The sequence below is a fragment of the Magallana gigas genome, chromosome 9 (assembly GCF_963853765.1).
Source record: "Magallana gigas chromosome 9, xbMagGiga1.1, whole genome shotgun sequence".
Lineage (NCBI taxonomy): Eukaryota > Metazoa > Mollusca > Bivalvia > Ostreida > Ostreidae > Magallana > Magallana gigas.
The window spans coordinates 15,343,623-15,358,099 of NC_088861.1; the positions used below are offsets into that span (position 1 = coordinate 15,343,623).

A 14,477-nucleotide genomic window follows, 5' to 3' on the forward strand; every position below is an offset into this window, starting at 1 on the left:
GACCGAGCACGAAGAGCGAGGTCGATATGCTTTTCTGTGAAGTCGATATATCTAGGGATTGACCGAGTGAAAGGACTACATTCGTTATATTATTTTCCAAAGAAGAATTCGCAAGATTAAAACAAAATTATTTCTATATTTAGAAAGTACAGGTCAATCTGAGTTTTTAAAGCTTATTTTTAGAAAGTACAGGTCAATCTGCATTTTTATACTTGTGATACGTGATATCAAGGGAACCAATGATAAAATTCGTTATAATGCATGAAAATAATATGATTGCGCCCATGAGAAAAGGGTGCTTATGGCATTTTTGACAAAACAGAGAAATAACGTCACAAACATGACGTTAAGTCATAACGTCGTCTGAAAAGCGTAAAATATATAACCTCTCATTTTCATCACGTATAGTTTTTATACCTTTTTCTAAATTTAGTTTTCACATTATTTTAAATAATCTCTTTTTATACTTTATTTGTGCACAATTTTGATTAACTACATGTATTTCTGTTTTTCTCAATATTAGCTTATTGCTCCAAATTGGCTATGATTTGGTGAAGTTTTACAGAAATATTTTGCTATTAATTTTATGTGTCTGCTTCACCCCGCCCCCCCCCCCCCCTTTGTTTTTTACAGCGCATTGATATTAACATATTTGCATCACACATAAAAAAAATAATCTTATTTTAAAGAAAGGAAATCATTATTCAGACCATATACTGTTGATTCCCTTATTTTACGCGAATACTTAATTCCGCGATTCAGCATTTTTCCATCAAATTGCGACAACATAAAATCGCGAATGCCGAATTTTTATCATAGTTTAATGTAGGTTACATATGTCCAAATATAAAAGCGAGATTTTAAAATTCGCGAGATACGCTTCTCGCGATTTTACGCGGATATTAATTCCTCTCGTTTAAATATATGTAGAAATCTACACTAATAGTGCGTGGATTAAGAAAGCAAAAAAAAAAAACAAACAAACAAACAAAAACAAAAAACATTGAACCTAACAAATACATGCACTTGAATCGCCTAATTCAGCAAGTACCGTTGCCGGTATTGTTTTAACTTTAAACTTATTTTCCTAAATCCTTTTCTAAAAAATTACTAAAAATGCAGTAAGTAGAAACATTTCTGGTTAAACAAGCTGAAAGAAGACAGTAAACATCTATCTAAAGATAAGACAGATGAAAGTCTGCAGTTCTGCACACATCTCACCGATTCGGTAAATACTTGTATTATTTAATTTCTCATAAGTTTAGATAACAAGTGTTTGTGTTTCCTCACACACTCTTAATATAAAATAAAACGCTGCATTTACATTTACAAAATGTATCGGATATGCCCTTAAAAAATACAATTCCTTGTCTTTATTCTTAACGAGGCCTAGTCTAATTATTTCTACCCTATATATTTTGATGAAATATCTTGCTTGAAGTTTTACTGTTATATCAATTGTTTTTAGATAAAAAAATATATTAACGGCCCCGATTTCCTATGTAGTCTTGAATGTAATCAATTTTTTAGAAGGCGCCATGGGAATTTGTTGAAAATGCGCTAAATCTCACTTTTTCCGCATATATATTTTTTTTTATCTCTGCCCATGATTTTTATTCGACCGATCGATTTAATGTTTAGAACTGGATCGTGAGGGTTTCAGCTCTGTCAGTAACTATAAAGCTATGATTCACAACTGTTTTTTTTTTATGAATTAAAGAGGCAAAACTGGGTGTGTATAGTAAGCCCAAATCAAACAAATAAATGCTTTCTCTGGGGATTAATGCACGATATGAAGGTGGCAACATTGCCAAAAAAATAAAATAAAAAATAAATAAATAAATATAATTAACATAACACGCTCTAACGGTTTATGTAATTTTTTTCTGCGATGATCGCTACCGTCATAACCCGTATGAATCATCAATGAAAGTATTTTTTGGTTTCTATTTACAACCTCATTTTAACAGATTAATGAATTGTTCGTAAAGAGTAGGTAAAATTAACTAAAACATTCTTAATGTACATCAATATGTTAAATAAACGGAAAGGGTAAATCATCTTAAATGGGAGGTTGAGTCTGACATCATCATTATTCTTTCGTGCAGTCCAGATTTTTCCTAGCTAAGTCGATTAATGTTTCGACCAATTGATAAACGGAGCGTGTCTATTTCAGTCCTGTCAGTTTCAACAGAGCTATGAATTACAATTAATTTTCTTAATATAGATTTGATCATAAACAAAGAAGTTAACTTAATTTACAACTTAATAAAAACACCATTTCATGTTCCTATCATGTTCCTATCGGCGATTTTGTTTTTAATACTGTTGTATGTGTTTTAAAGGTGTTAAACAGTCAAAATCTTTAGTGGTCCGATTCAATGTAATGAACACGAGTGAATTTAAAAATGCAGAAAGTCACTATCTGTATGTTGGTTCCTGAGAATGATTCAGAAATGATGTAATCATACTCATACTTTTTAAAAAATTAAAACTTTCTATTTCAAGTTATATATTTAAACAAAGAGCCAGAACAAAAATGGTCATGGAATAGTACCAAATAGATAAAAGGAAAGAGTGATCACTATTACCTCCAAATTATACATTGACATGATTTCTAAATATACGTTACAAACAAAAGCTAGACGATAAGCAAAATTGTACATTATGTTCATGCATGATTTTAAATACAAGATTCTTTAAGTCGCACGCATTATGGTTAAAAAAGTGAGAAACTGTTATCGTGCCAGTACCTACGGTGTCGCAAAAGTTCGGAATATTTTTCCAAACATGAGTAGTTAGTGAGAATGTATAACTAAAAATGTTTGACATCATAATTACAGCTCATATTTTTACAACCGTACATAAAATTATTGACTCGCTATTTTCTGCTTTAATACCGATAAATCATGATCGGAAAAACTGTTTAATATTATAAACTTTGAACCTACCTCATATTTTTTTATCGGAACTTATTTTTTAATCCGATTAACATTAATTAATCAATAACTTTGTAATCGTCAAAACCAATCTCGATATATATTCATTTTCTTGTGACAATTACTGAAGAACTTGAGAATATCAGACGGTTTCACGATCCCGTCCAAACCTTGGCTTCATTTTCACATTTTTATTTTAGTCGATGAAGTGGATTCATTAAATAATTTACGGCTTTAATGAAGTGTGTAAAATTTACAAATGATTTTGAAATATGTACATGTAGGATACATAAAGACTTATTATACAGCTTGAATACAGCGCATTGACGGTGTATTTATATGCATGCATAAGCATTGAATTATGGGTAATGGACGGTTAAAAGTTATCTTAAACCGATGGTGAAATATACATTCAAAACACGGAGTCAATCTCTGCATTCTGCATGTTTTCTCTATAATACTAAACCTACGTATTTGCTGTGGAATAGTCACACACGTCTGGATGTTATTTTTTAGGTGTGGGTACGCCCGAAATGTGAATAAGCAAAGGTGGTGGGGGGGGGGGGCTTAACAATTATTGTAGAAAAACAGTCACAGTAGTTCGAAAAAAACATGTCTACAAGCGACCGGAAAGTAAAATTATCCCACATACACTAAAAAAATACCTTTTTAAATTATGTGAAATTTATCAATATTGGATGGGGGTGAATATCATCCGATCCAGGGAAAGGGCGCTCTTTTCCATAAATTCTGCATAAAGTCGAATGGAAAAAATCTTTTGAACAGGAAGGGTGGTGTAAAGGGCTCGATCCCAGCAGTGGCAGACTTAACTATATTTTTCTTATTGTGTTTATCTGTGAATATACAGGTTAAAGTCTAGTTACCGTGGTGAAAGAATAGTTCAATGCTGCTACTACATGTACATGTATAATCGTATCAATAAGTTGTGCAATGGATCATGATTAAACAAAATTGTATAATATGTTACTTCTGATATTGTTTTCAAAGTTCATTACTAAAATATGATATATTTAATAATGTCACGAAAATCACCTAATTTATGTTGTTTAAGAACAAAAGCTACTAATATATTTTAGCTATTGACTGTTTATTTGGAAAAGACAGTGTTTATGTACATGAAATATGTTCACATACAATACGTCACTAACTAGTTTCTCGTTGATATCCTCAAATAAACTGAAACTAAACAACTTTTTTTTGGAATAATCACTTTTCACTGGCAGACAACTACGCTGACAGTAGAAATAAGAACAAACCTTTGTTTCTGAAATAAATGAATAGCATAGATGCAAGCATACAACTATATGCAGCAATGTGAAAAGATACTGATAATAAAGTGCTGTATTTTACGTTTATTAAACGACTAATTGACAGTAATGATTGTTGACGTTGTGTATGTGAAACACGACGTCATGATTTTCCTATTGAAAATGCATCACTGTAAATTGGCAAAAAACTCTACTTAGAATAAGCGTATAGCCATAAAATTTTAGATATGACAACTTTAAGATGTGTTTAATTCAATTATGTAAAAATCTAAAAATGTGCAAAAAATGTCATAAGCACCCTTTTCTCATGGGCGCAATCATATTATATTATATAATATGGTATGATATTGTATTGTATGATACTGTATCATATTTGATAGAAAATACTATATTGTATAATATGATACAATATTATTTGATGCAACATTGTATTATATCAAATGATACAATATCATGGGATAAAATGAAATATTATATAATTCAATTATATTATACATAATGTATCATATGATACAATAATATATATGCCAACATCATAAAAAACAATTTCATGTGATATGATAATATATTATATAAACCAATATCATATTATACAATATCGTATGATACGATATTTTATAATATTACAATGTCATATATACAATTTCATTTGATATTATACAAATAAAGCCCTTTGATGAGGTCGATCCATAGATATATCGACTTCACAGAAAAGCATATCGACCGAGCACGAAGATTATATTGTATATAAGAGCGAAAGGGCTACATTCGTTATATTATTTTCGAAGTCTCTTTATACATATTTCCATTCTTCGTTCTAGCTTTCGTGTAAAATTTAGCTAGCAAGTCGTCTAAATTCTCGCACTCGCAATTTACGAAGTTTCGACTCGAGATATTCCCAAAAAAGCTTTACGGCTGTTGCAGTTTCCCTGTTATAGTGTTCCTTGCATCAACATGTTTCATTATAACTTTCATTTCCGCGTCATTAATTAATTGTCGCAAAACGACCTCTCACTTTAACGTTTGCAACTTCCATCTTTGTTGTTTGTTTACGCGGAGAAAATTTTGATTGGTTGGGGTGAATCACGCCAGCCAATCAAATTCATTTTAACATTAGATCAAAATTTTCCTTATCTTTATTTAGAAAGTACAGGTCAATCCGATTTTTAAAAGCTTATTTTTAGAAAGTATAGGTCAATTCGCATTTTTATACTTCGACACGTGATATCAAAAGCACCAATCATAGAATTCGTTATAATGCATGAAAATAATATAATTCTATATTACAGAAACTAATATCATATTATACAATACTGTATGTTACAATATCATAGAATATACAATATTATATTATAGGATGCATTATTATATATTGCAATATCATATGTAATAGTATCATGTGATTAAATAATTATAATATTATACAATATTGTATCATAATATACAATACTATACATGACAATATAATGATATAAAATTATATCATGAAATAATAACAAAAATGATACAATATTGTATCGTATTAAATAACCTTTGACAATATAACATATGGTATTATATTGTATCCTATTAAACAATAGTATTTCATATCATACAATACTCTATCATAGGAATCATGTTATATCACTTAACAACAACCACATCTATCTATCAAGCAGGTTTGAGTGAGGTAGGAGATTTCTTTAGCATCCTTGATACATGTAATGGAGATCAGGCTCTGCATCTGAGGCAACCTCTGCGATTCATATATAATATCTTTAAATCAACTATGCAAGCTATCATCTATCAAACATGTGACCTGTTCAAAAAACTAAACCTCATCAAGCATCATAAACCTATGGCTCAGTTTCAGCATTCAAGCGTGTCAGGTGCATTTGTATTATAAGACACACCATCCATTCAGGTTAGGTGAAGTTAGCAAGTTTGGTGAAGATAGGACAAGAAATAGCTTAGATACAGGACCTGCAACAAAAACTTTAACCAGCTTTTGACGCAAACGCCGGGGGTATAGCATAAGCTCTCCTTGACTTCGTCTCGGTGAGCTAAAAAGGCGAAAGTGCGAAGATTCGAAGGCGAGAGTGCGAGGTTGCAAAGGCAAAGAAGCGATAGTAGCATCACTTCTTCGCCTTCGCAACTTTGCACTTTCGTCTTCGCATCTTCGCGCTTCGCCGTCGCATCTTCTATATTCTTCATATTGTTCATGAATAATACTTCCATTGAGGATTTCCACTATTACAAACTGCTGGGTATGAAAGTGCATCACCCAGAATCAATGATGAAAGCAAAATTATGAAAAGTTTACTCCACTGTAAGGCATAATAAACAAGCTAAATGTAGTAAGCACTGACATCAGCCATTACGCCAGTAGAGGTAAACGGCCAATAAGGAAAATCATCAAAGTACTGAGAGTACTCATACAGAAAATATATTTTACTTTATCGTCGGCATACTTTAGTAAGTTTAGTTAATATCAAGATAATTAATGCATCAATAGTTTGTATAAGCATTGGTAACTTTGGATACAATAAAGATCGTGTGATCAAAATCAAGGGAGACATAAACCCCTTACATGGGCCCTAACCTCTTATCAACGCTTTAAGAAACAATCTTTTCTTATTATAATCGATCAGTGCAAGTCTATTCATGATCACAAATACACCATTACAACAAATGTTTAGAATATTGATGTTCATGTATTAGGTAGAAGAAAACAAAACTAACGCAAACTGATTTTTAAAAATCAATTTCCTCAAGAAATGTAAATAAGACTAGAAGTATTCATATTCCTACGTTACCTGCCCCCTTAGTCTCTTTCCATGAAGATATATACATGTATCATGCTAAGATTGACAATTCATTCACCGATGAATATTGCTTATATTATTACAACAATTATTATTTCATGATTTTGTTCTTTAACTATCACACAATATCCTCATTGAATCTTTCTTTATTTGCGTCATTTCCCGGCGTATGTCAACGAGAGAAGTGACATAACTGTTAACAATCAATTTGTGGCAATGTAAGAGTGTTTTGTGTGTGCTTGCTACGGATATCAAAAACTATGTACAGCGATTTATTTAGAAATTCTCAGTTTATAACTTCAAAATCAGTTGAACAGAGTGAAAAATTAAGTAAATTCAAGGTCATATCTTGGATACGGGTGGGGGGGGGGGGGGCATTTTTCTATGGGGGTCATTTTTCTTCATGTTTAACATGAAGAAAAATAACCCCTGGGTCTTTTTTCTTCAGAAAAATCCAATTATTCTTCAGCTAGGGGGGTCATTATTCTACGTCGAAAAATGACCCCCGGTCATTATTCTACGGGGGTCATTATTCTTCGGCCAATAACGTCCCTTGTTCTTTGAGAGATCGCACTATATCCTTCATAAGCTGTTCTTCTACATTAATTTTTGTGATCGGCCGAAGCCGATCACTATTGTGTCCATATGAGACATCCGGCAAATGGTTCCACGTGCGTACACATTCCGCTTGCATAAGTAGTTCTTATAAAAACTTGAAGTTTGGTTTAGTATTCATATAACATTTTACTCAGTTTTATTTCAATTCATTTACCTTAAGGACGTTGGATCCTGCGATCAAAAGTCTCTAAGTTTTTTTCTAAAGTATTTTTATAATATCTACACACAAATCTAAACCAAAATTCAAAACAAAATTTTGGGGTATATATGCTCCTTTCGCTGCTACAGTGTATTTAATATGACCTTTCTGCACTAAAAGTGCAAATTGCACCTAAATCGCTTTTCCCTCTATAATTTTTTATCGAAATGAACCATGGTATCAAATACAAATTTAGATTATTTAGAATTGATAAAATTAAAATTATCATAATGGAAAAGTTTTTAATTTCTTCAACTTATTGATATTTTGACCTTTTTGCACTGAAAAAATACTATTTTTATTCATACAGGATTCAACATGCAATTAAATAATTTAAAAGTCTCAAACTTTTTCTCAAATTATGACAGACTTGTCAAAAGAAACTTAAATATTCAGAAAATAAAACCAAAAGTATGGGTCTATAATGTAAATTTTGAGATAAGGCATGAAATAAGCTAATTTTACTGGAAAATTGGAGTTGATTTTTTCTTTACTTTTATGAAATATCACTTAAACATGCCAATATATGTCGATAGAAATATTGAAATATTGTTAAAATATGTTTTTTGAAACAATACGAAGATATCATAATGCATAAACTATCTGAAAATTTGGTCTGCACGGAAAATAAGAAAGCTAAAATTACGGTACTCTAAAACAACTGAGTTATGAAAAATGTTCATTTTTTTTCTTAAAATCCTTCCGCCACAAAATAAAGTCCCTTACTACACTCTCTAAATATGGAATTTTTTCTTCACTATTTTATTCAATAGAGTTTATTTGGCATTGTAAAAAAGGAATTTACAAGTACAATTCATATATGACACATAATTTCCAGACTAGAGATGACACAAAATGGCTACCCAAAATCAGAGGATCGAACCTCTTTAAGAGATGCAAACATACATAAAACACAGTTCGACCTGTTAATTCAAGAATGCACATTTTGTCTCACGCGTAAGAATTTCGATCGAAATATTAAAGGTTCATTTAGTAATGCAGTTGACCTCGATGAACTGACCTCAATCATAAGAAGATGCTTCATTAACTGACCTCGATTTATTGATGTTGCATAATAGTAGCTAGGAAGACGGCTTGATTTATAAACAAGGTTACGTTATAATGCGACCTTAATAGCAAGTTATGATGGCATTCAATGTTTTTCAGTCGCATTAAATTATTTTAATACAAATCTTTCTTTGTATACGTGTTAATGCTCTTTTAGAGCCCTACTCAGTATTCTGAAGAAGAAGATACCTTAACATTTAATAATTACGTTAAAAATATTAAACTAGACAAGGAGTTTACGAACAACATTCCCAAAATTTATTTCAAAATTAAATTTGTTTATAATGATGAAATTATGGTGTACAGATTCAAAATATTCTATATTTTTTTTAAAAAATATAATACTTTTTAAATTAATTCACATCAAACTGATCATGTTGATTGCTTCTTGCAATCAATATATCATAATTGCCGATCATTCCTTTAAAAGGAATACTTGTTTATCTCTACAGATGGCAACGATGGAGATTTGAGTGTTAGATGCACAGCATTAACAGCATCAACAACGAGATCAACAACAACCACAACTTCGAAAACAACAACAACGACTTCAACATCACAATCAACAACAACAACAATTTTAAAATCAATACTGACAACAACAACCCCGTCAATCCACTCAAGGACAACCTCTTTCGTTGAGCCATCGAAAGAAGCCACTGTTACAATTAATATGAATACAGATGTCAACACAAATTCAAAGGAAAAGGCTAGTGCTAGTTTTAGTTCTCCGACCATGAAAACAACACCAGATGATTCACAGAAAAGGATATGTAAGTGTTGATTTTAAAGATTTAAACAATTAATGAGCTTTGGTCGAAAAAAAAAGGAAATGTAACTTTGATTATGTAAAATTGTTTAACTTGCTGAAAAACATTTATATGATTTAACTGACATCTTTAATTGTTACATTTTATTTGCAAATTTAATATGGAACTCTGCAAAGGCATATTTGTTTACTCATATAATATTGTTACTGATAAAACCAATTTTTTTATATATATTTTTTAGAGAGAATTTCAAATTTCTGTATTACATTTTCTAAACAGAAATTAAATTTAGGATGAAAACTTTTTTTTCTTTTTGACCAATCCAACATTGAAATTAACTTTGATTAAACCTGGTAAAGCATGCCATTTTAGATTTTTTTTCCATAAATGTATATACTAACTGTCATGAACACTCAATTCATTAAAAATAAACTGTAATGTTTAATTATTTGTTGTGTGTGTGTTGCTGTCAGTTGAAAATTTACTATCAATCAAAAACAATCAGTTTTTAACCTTGTGAGATTTATAATTGCAACTAATAAAACTTACTCAGACATCCAAGTATGTTGACCCTGACGGTCTGTACTGATAGCTTCTGGTACTTCTCATCATGTGGTCGTCTTTGAAAATTTGACTTGAGATATAGAACATTAACGTATCCATCGTTTGTAATATGGAAAATGTAATGAGGGCAAACTTTTTGTTTCTACCTGATGCGCCGATAAGATGTCCCGACATCACCTATCTTAATATAAATCTTCGGGAATTTTAAAACACAGCACACAAGAAAAAAAAACAAATTTAAAAAAGACATAATATTAGATTTTGAAGACAAGCACATTTTGATACATATGTCAATTTATAGCTGAAATTTTTTTTCATATATATCATCGTTTTCAGGGTGAACGTTGTTTAGTCCGAGACCTTATACCTGTATTATGCTAATACAAAAACATAAACTTCCTTAGATTAAATAAACATCTAATTTTCATTTTAAGATAGTCAATTTTTTAGAGAATTTGTTGTTTCAGATATCATCGCCGGTTTTGCGACTGGGGGTGTAGTATTACTTGGAATAATAATGTGTATCTTAGCACTGACGAAAAGGTCTGTATAATTGTTCATACATGTGTTAGATAAGGAAAGATAACATTTAGTACTATAGTTCACTTTATCGAATTCATTATGTTAAAGTGAATAGGTAACTTGTTACATGTACGATGGTATCTAAATGTAGTTACACATCTCATTTAATGAATCAATTTATATGTAAGGTACAAGTCAATATGACATAGCATGGATTTCTCTAATATTTATAAGTTAATCAGCATTTCGGTTGGTTTTTTTTTTTGGAAGAGAAAAAATTGAAAGAACCAAAGATAAATCTACAGAAGAGGACAGTGCACCTACAAATGAAAATGCTGATTCAAACAATGCCTTGAGAGAAAACCCCCTATACATCTCCGCTGACGAGGTCGAAGATATTATTTGCACAGAAGAAGAAGACAAACAGCAAGGTGAAGGTTATTCAACTGCAACAGATCTGGAAAGTAACCGAGATCATGACGACGGACCTTCTATTAACCAACCTGTAGATTCAGTACCTGTCTTTCCAGTTCCAAATAATAGCAATATAAGTCACTCTAGACGAGATGTCTATGCGCAGGTGTATAAACAAAACAAAAGTTCTGCAACTGTCCATGACATTGTTCAAACACAAAACCAAAATAGCCTCTTTTACATTGGTGTTGAATAAGAGCTGACTGATGAAAAAACAGGAAGATTACATGCTTTTTAATATCATTATTTTTCTGTTAAACGTTTAAGGTACATTATTCCTAGCGTTGTTTTACATACATGCAAAGAAGGAACATTGAAGGTAGAACTGGGGGAGTGGGATGAATAGGGGTGCAAATATTTTACTTGGTTTACATAAAAAAATGAATTATCATAGTAATACCCCCTTGTTTGATGTATATAAAAAATTGTAATGAATATTAAAAGTGAAACTGAAGTTACAAATATACTACACCCCCTTCCCAAAACGAATAAGATTTGTTTATGCTTTAGGGATTTTTTTGAAATACTTTTAACTTTTGCTGGTCTTCCTCCCCCTTCCGCCTCTATTGATTATGAATTTTGATTTTCATGATATTTGAAAATTGTTGTTTCTCTTTCTGGGATGAGTCTGCCCCCGTCCAACTTTCAAAAACGATGCTATGTGCCTGATATGCAAGTCAAGTAAATTGTGTTTAAACATTTCTATATTATTATTATCATCATTATAATTTTTTTTTGGTATTTAAATAATTGCCATTCTAGCCAACTGTAATTTTATTCGGGGTTTTAAATCTTCATTTGCATGCTGATCATATAACTGATGTTTACAGACATATTTTATATTAGTTTTTGTACAATAAAAAGTCAATTGTTAAACAATTTCTGTACAAATTTACTGTGAATTGCATCACTGAATAAAATACATCAGAACTTTTAACTCTATTTTGATTTTGATTGATCACGGGAGTCAAATGCACTCGTCTGCGTTTATTTAAAACACTTTATTGATACCTGAAAATGTAAATGTATCTACATACTGGAAAGGGATTACATTTCGCTGTGTATCCTATTTAGCGTTTTAGGCAGAAAAACGGCGTCTGCGAAATCAAGTACATCGCCAAATGTGAAAAATGTAAGTTTACTGTAGATAGATACTACGTACATTATGTACACTAGGTACACGCGCAAAATCGAATCGACGCCAACTTGTTGAAAAATCATATTCCGCCAAATATCGTTCACGCTAAATATAGTACGTTTACGGTATACAACATAATGTAAGATTTGTTCGCGCATGAAGTACATCAATTTTGACTCTATATTCTTATCTTATTACTAGTATTTCAAACAACAGATCGAAAAGGTCCTTAATTATTTAAATGCTTTTCAATTTAGTAGTACTTGTAGTAACAAGTGCTCTTAGAAAAGAAGTAATGTTACCCTAGTTGGAAAATGCCATACTTAGTCAGCTTGCTTTTATCTTGTTCTGTAGAATGGGTCTCAATGTAATAGAAAATTCACAGAAGTGTTAGAAACACAATGTTCTGTTCTTTTTTTCAAAGGCATAATGTTTTTACAGTAATAACTTATTCTTTCACAAAATGATATTCTCCAATTAGTTTGATTCGTAGCACTGTTAGTGTCTACTTTGTAGTCGCACTGACCAAAAGTTACCGGGAATATTATCTGTGACAAAACGAAACAAAAAAGTCATCAAAAATGCTCAAAAATGAATTATCTCGGACTGGGTGCGAGCACATTACATTACATTAAAAATTATCTCTGTGTGCAACTTTGTATTAAGATAATTTCAACAAGGTTAAATATTATACATCTATTACATGGCTTCGAGGGCAAAATACCAGAATTTTTGTCCCGATGTCACAGGAAAACCTTCGAGTGTTATGCCGAAGGCAGAGGGCGACATAATATTCCAGGGCATTCTTGTAATTCTGATATTGTCGCCGGAGAAGACAAGTAACATGTGTTATGTAGCATTTAAAAAATCAAAATCAGTTTAAAAACATATTAATTTAATTAATGAGTGCATTTTATTGCATGTACCACGTCTTCATATCATAGAAATCAATGTAGGATGTTAATATGTTAAATGTCGATCGGTAAAGTATATAGGTTTTTAAAGCAATCTGGTTAGCCAATCGCTGGGGAGGCACTGTCTTCAAGAACCTGTGTCTCATCTTGTTAAAAGCACCAAATGCTTTACCGAAGATCACACACGTTTTTTCTTTTAAAGTTTTACATTTAGAGGCACTGCGATTGGATTAGCTACTCGCAGCTGCAGCCATTCATAAAACGGAGCTTGTCACCGAGTTTTTGTAATGCGGTCTGCCAAGGGTTTATGGGTAGTGACATGTACTGAAAACCCTTGGCTAGCGATGCCTTTTGACAGTAAAGCTAATTACATGATTATCTTAAATTCTTAGTGTGTTACTGATATTTGACCAATAATTTTTAATGCTGGATACAGTGATAAAGTAACGTTCATTAACTGTTAACAAAGGAAATACTTTGAAATTGTTGAATTGTAAAATAAACAAGGAATCAAAAAGGGAACAGTCACTATAAGGTAAACGGTCTATGGCAAAAGCGCTCTAAAATATTTCTAAAATATTATACATTTCTCAACATAATAGTTAAGGAAGGCATTTTGTTCCATTCCATTTGTTATGCAATTAATAGTAGCACCACTAACTTGATGAGAGATGAAATAAACTATTTTGTTATACTTTCATGTTAAATACTGAAATCTGATTGGTTTAGACGCAGTTGGCAATCCGTTATATTACCCTCAGCGTTAGCAACACACATGGCAACGGGTAACACAACGAATTGTTACATGCGCATAAATTATGCGCGTACGGTTCGCCGTAGAATTCACTTCATTTCTTTCTAAAAGCAGTAAAATTTTCTTTAAATAAGACATTCAGAATAATAAAATAAATAGTGCCTGTTTGGGAGGGTAACTGTTGAAATTGACACCCCTCCAAAAAACCATTGTCAACCTCCGTTTCGCGTGGGTTGACAATAGTTTTCTCGGGGTGTCAATTTCAACAGTTACCCTCCCAAACAGGCACTATTTATATAATGGTATTTCATACGTCGCCAGCGTTCTTACCAAAACTATCTTAAAGAGAGGCAAATCCCATGGAGGAAATTTTTACTCAAGTCATTGAGTTACATTTTCTATTTTTCAAGTTTTTGTTTCTGTT

The 14,477-nt window shown here is 31.6% G+C and overlaps 1 protein-coding gene and 1 long non-coding RNA gene across 2 annotated transcripts in view; both read left to right on the forward strand.

Moving 5' to 3' along the window:
* The window catches only part of LOC105343022 (mucin-5AC), a 156,921-nt gene that overhangs the window by 132,865 nt on the left and 9,579 nt on the right, over positions 1 to 14,477 (forward strand). The gene's annotated exons all lie outside the window — the stretch shown is intronic.
* Positions 9,374 to 12,184, forward strand: LOC105339050 (uncharacterized). Its single transcript, XR_010709302.1, has 3 exons — positions 9,374 to 9,690; positions 10,719 to 10,794; positions 11,044 to 12,184. It is a non-coding gene; the product is annotated as an uncharacterized lncRNA (long non-coding RNA).